Source organism: Grampus griseus (assembly GCF_964374135.1).
Source record: "Grampus griseus genome assembly, chromosome: 18".
Taxonomy (NCBI): Eukaryota; Metazoa; Chordata; class Mammalia; order Artiodactyla; family Delphinidae; genus Grampus; species Grampus griseus.
This window is the reverse complement of record NC_139012.1, coordinates 69,840,170-69,845,770: the sequence shown is the minus strand read 5'-3', so window position 1 is coordinate 69,845,770 and position 5,601 is coordinate 69,840,170. Positions and strand designations below refer to the sequence as shown.

General features: G+C 37.4%; 1 pseudogene across 1 annotated transcript; it reads right to left on the bottom strand.

Annotated features, from left to right (window-relative positions):
• Positions 1–1,938: 1,938 nt before the first annotated feature.
• On the bottom strand, positions 1,939–2,425 carry LOC309835781 (destrin-like; annotated as a pseudogene). The gene has a single exon. The product of its transcript is annotated as a destrin-like (transcript).
• Positions 2,426–5,601: the final 3,176 nt, after the last annotated feature.

Below are 5,601 nucleotides of genomic sequence, written 5' to 3'. Positions count from 1 at the left end.
GGCTGTGGATATTACTTATAGCCAAGTCATGCAATGTATTATAATAAAATTCATTTCTAGTAATTTAAAAAATTTCTTTGTAGTAGTTATAGCTGTTTGTTTTATATGAGCCTATTACTTAGTTGTTCCCAAATCCTCTGCTAGAAGTTAAAAAAAATTCTATAACGTATTTACAAACCATGTAAACTGGTTCCACCCACTCTGGATGCTTCTACAAATTTCTATTTGTCTCCAATGTTCTGAAATCTCATACTAATGTGACTTAGTGTAAGACATTTTTCCAGCCATTGTATTGAGCACTTGGTAGGTTCATTAATGCAGAAAATCACATCCTGCATTTTGAGTATTTGTTATTATTATTACTTATTTGATAATTGTCCTCTTGTATTTTCTCTCTTCTCTCTCCTGATCTTGTGGAATTTTTTATTTTTATGTTGTTCTGATTGTGCTGATCCTCTTTTTTTTCTAATTTTTATCTTCTGTTTTCCATCACGTTACCTTTTCATTTTAGTTTATTGGAGGTTAAATTCCAACATTTTATAGGGCTTTGTATCTCTGCTATCATAATTTTTAATGTCTTAGAGTTTATTTTGTTCTCTGAATTTTCCTTTTGTAGCTTTTTACATAAATAGTGTGTTTTTAGGAGACCAATACTGGTAACTTTTGAAGTATTATTTTGCTCTCTGCATTCTCTATCTTCTTCATAAATAATAGTGAAAAATATAAAATAACTAAAAAAATTAACTAGGAAAGTATAAACCTTTTCAAATAGCAGTTGCCTTGCCTAGCTCCCAGGTTCTCTAGCCCCATACTTTATTTCTTCAAAGTACATGTGACTTCCTAACATTGCATTTGCTGTTTGTTTACTGCATTCTTACTGACTAAAACTCATACTGGAATGCAGCTTCCTTGAGGGTAGAAGACTTTTGTACTCCAATGCCTAGAAAACAGTGACTAAGTACATGATAGGTGAATCAAAAATCTTTATTGGGTCAATACATGATGAAATAAGTGAAGAAAACTATAAAGTCTATTTGAGAACACAGCATAAGACTTGAACTGATGGGAAGGCAGATCATGTTCTTATTTGGGAACACTGACATATTTTAAGGTCATTTTTCCTACCATGTTGAAAGAAGGTAGGAAGTTCCGAAAGTAGAATACGGAGATCACTTTTGGCTCTTGCAGTCATCTAACAAGGTGTAAAGATCACCTGGACTGAGGTAGTAGTAGAGATATAGAGTGAAAAGGTCAGGCAAAGATCTACTTTTGCAAGAAAATTCAGCAAGACTTGCTGTGTTGTATTGCATAACATACATCCACAATTAGATTCTATTTTTAAAAAATCATTTGTGTTTTTTCCTAATGATGGCTATCTAGGTTGCCTCCAACTCCCTACCTCTATAGGTAATGCTATATTGATAATCTTTAGGTATAACTCCTCATGGGCTTGTGGAATAGCATCCCTGACCTGGTAATACTGAGATATGAGCTATATCTGAATTTTTTTCTGAATGGCTAAAACTATTTATACTTCTACCAACAATCCATCAGAATTCCCGTTGTCCTGTACCCTTACCAGTGCTTGGTACTGTGTGACAATCTTTTTCATTCTAATTTCATGGGTATAAAGGGATCTCCCATTATTTTAGTTTAAGTTTCCCTAATGGTTAGTGAGGATAAACATTTCTACATTTCTAACCATTGAGGTTTTCCTCAGCTTATTCATATCCTTTTTGCATGTTTTTTTTTAAACTTTAGAGTTTAGATTTATTTAGGGCCATTTGCACATGTTCATAGAATAGTTAGTTTACCCTAACAAATGATGAGACAGCTCTCCCTCAGTGAGTCCCTTGCCTAAATGTATTTGCTTTACTTGTATAGCAAGAGGATAACATTAAACATGGAAGCTTTCAATTTGTGACACCAAACAGTGATCTATACAGGGCATCCTTCAAAAGCTACGATTAAGGATCCACCTAGCTTTTCAGCAGTACAAGTCCGGTTGAGGTCTTCTGGCCCATTTGCCTGACATTCGTGTTTTATGCCTTGAAATTTCTTTTTGATTGTATCCTTGGAGCTTGCATAGACCATTTTACGTTTCAGAGGTTCTAGTTCTGGTGCCCACAAAAAAAGCATCAACTCCTCTTTTCTGGATTCCTTTGTTCCGAAGCTTGCATCATACAAAGTATATAGCAACAATCTTTTTCAGGAAGCATTTCCACAAAATGCTTGAAAGGATCAGTTATGGTTACACCAAAATCTCTTTGCTGCCTTCTACAATGAGGCGCTTTTCGTCTACACTGAGACAAAAAATGACAGCCTTCTTTCTTTTCTTGATTTCTTCTGGTGCGGAGCACTTCCCAAACTTTAGTGTCATAAAAATGTGACATACTTCATCAGCAACTTGCACTCCTGTGGCCATGTTCACTGTGGTGGTCGCAGAGCGCAGACCCGCATGTTTCAGTTGATTACCTACCTTTGTCTTGTTGATTTGTAGAAGTTCTTTGTATGGTCTAGTTAATAATTCCATCTTGGTTTTGGATGTCTTTCAGTCTGTCACGTATCTGTTAACATTGTCCTTGATTTCACTGTGCACACACACAAAAATTCCTGAATTCAACAGACATGATGGGATCTTGGATGGCAGCGGCCAAGTGACAGTACATAATCACTAAAAATAAGATGGACTTGTTACCGTAATGGATGACAGAACAAAAGCAATCATCACAGCAGTCTTGCCCACGGAGATTGTCAACATTAATTAATTATTTATGGTGTTCCTAGGCTGGAATAGTTGGGCAGTGTATTAGTTTCTTAAGGCTGCTGTAACAAAGTACCACAGTCTAGGTGGCTTTAAACAACAGAAACTTGCTCTCTCACAGTTCCTAAGTCTAGAAGTCTGAAATGAAGGTATAGGTACCATGTTCTCTCTGATGCCTTGTGGGGAGAATCTGTTCCATGCCTCTCTCTTAGCTTCTGGTGTTGCTGGCAATCTTTGGCATTCCTTGGCTTGTTGATTCATCATTCCAATCTCTGCCTCCTTCATCACATGGCATTTTTCCTGTGTCTGGGCCTCTGTGTCTCTTTTTTTCTTCTTATAAGGATATCAGTCACATTAGATTAAGGACCTACCCACTCCAGTATGACTTCATCTTAACTAAATCTTAATTACAACGGCAACAGCCTTATTTCCAAAAAAGTCACATTCATAGATATTAGAGGTTAGGTCTTCAATATACATTTTTGCAGGTTACCACTCAATGTACAACATACAGCTTATTAAAGTTTTATTTGATTTATATAAGCAAGAAGCTCCAAGTCTGGTGTAAGAATCCTAACCTGAATCTCCAAAGAGAGTTATGGTTCTTTAATCAATTCCAAGACTTAAGTCAGTTGACAAATCTAGAGTCTCCTGAATGAAGGGGAGGCCACGTCCTCTTGAAGAGGGAACCTTGTACGTAGCCGAAAATTGATGCTTCCTCTCAGCTGTCTCCAAAGGAACTTGTGCCCAGTTGCCAGGGTGGTTATGCACTGAGGAAGGGAAAATAATCAGACTCTTCAGGGTTTACTAAACGCTGGCTCTGAACTGACACCAATTCCTAGAGATTCCTAAGCCACAAGTAGGGGATTTTGAATATGAGGTGATTAATGGAATTTTGGCTCAGGTTTGTCTCATAGGGGGCCCGCTGACACACCCATGGTATCTATAGGTGTCTGTGGAAGATAGAGGTGCTGCTTGAACCTTTGGCAGGCCCTGATAGGAGAATTACAGTGCAGACCTTTATGATTTTGGAGCAAAGCTGTGTGTGTCATCCTCTGCAGACAGCTACGTTTTTGGGAAACAGGTTTCTGATTTGTTACTGGCCTGAATGCTTGACCATGGACTACCAAGTTTCCCACGTGACCTGAGCTGCCTATCCTGAATGGATGTTGTCTGACCCACCAAGTTACAAAATTATATGTGTGCACAACCCTCAGTCAGTGAATGAAAGTCATATAAATATATAACGTTGAACCCAAGAAGATCCTTAAAGCCATGAGCAATATCCAACTTACTCCTACTTCACTGTTTTCAACTCACACCTATGAGGACTTTCCTATGACTAGTCAACTGGAGAAGAAAACCTTTAGATCTGATTTACAAATGGCTCTGCATTATTTGTTGGTACCACCTGAAAATGGATGGTTGCAGCACTATAGCCCCAAAAAGATGGCCTTGAAGGACAGTGGTGAAGAAAAATTCTCCCATTTGTTAGAACTTTGAGCAGTGCATTTGATTGTTAAGTTTTTCTTGAAGGAGATATGGACAAAAGTAAAAATATACATCTTTTCATGGGCTGTGGCTAATGGTTGGCTTGCTGTGGGAGACATAGAAGGATTAAAACATTTGTGAGAAGGAGGTCTAGGGAAGAGATATGTGAATTGACCTCTCCTAATAGGCACAAAGTGAGAAGATATGTTATGTCCTACCTGAGTGCTCACCAAAAAGCAACTCAGAAGAGAAAGCTCTTAATACTAACTTGGACAAGATGACCTGTTTTGTGGATATCAGTCAGCATCTTTCCCTTTCTTACCTAGAAGCTGAGACTGCTACTGGCCACTTCAGGCTCTTAATAACATTGAATAAATAGGCAAAAAATGATGACTTTAGTGGCTGGGGTGATTGATCCTGACAATGAAAGGGAAATCAGGTTGCCAATATGCAAAGGAGATAAAGAAGAGCTGTAATGCAGGAGATCCTCTGGTCTGGCTCTGAATCCTCCCATGTCCTGTGATAAAAGCCAACAAATCCACACAGACACTTGTCCATGAATGTCCACAGCAGCATATTCATAGTAGCCAAAATGTGGAAACAAACTGCATGTCCATCAACTGATGAGTGGATAAACAAAATTTATAGATTTTTTGTTTGTTTGTTGTGTATTTTTATATATTTCATACTGAATGGAATAGCATTTAGGCATAAAAAGGAATGGGGTACTAATATACATGCTACAATATAGAGGAACCTTGAAAACACCATGCTAAGTGAAAGAAACCAGACATACCAAAAAACACACCTATTATATGACTCCATTTATATGAAATGTCCAGAATAGGCAAATCTATAGAGACAGAAAGTATATAAGTAGTTACCTGGGCCTGGGTGGCTTAGGGGTAAGAAGGAGTAACAGCTAGTAGATACAGGGTTTCTTTTTGGGGTGATGAATATATTCTAAAATTGATTGTAGTGGTTGTTGTACTACTGTGTGAATATACTAAAAACCATTGAGTTGTACACTTTAAATGGATTAATTGTATGGTATGTGAATTATATCTCAATAAAGCTGTTTCCAAAAGAAAAAAGCCAATGGAAAAGTACAACAATAAAATTCAGACAGGAATGTTAATAGCTCAGGCCCTTTAAAATTGAAAGTTTGATTTTCCTTATTAGGCAAGGGACTATGACTAGCCAATATGCTTGCTTTATGGTAAAAAACAAATGTTATTTTATTTTGTAGCTCAAATTGTTCTAGCTTTGGCCATTGTAATTTTTCCATGCCTCCATCCTTTTGTTTTCTGAGCACTGCTTCACCTTCTGGCACTAGAAGATGCTCA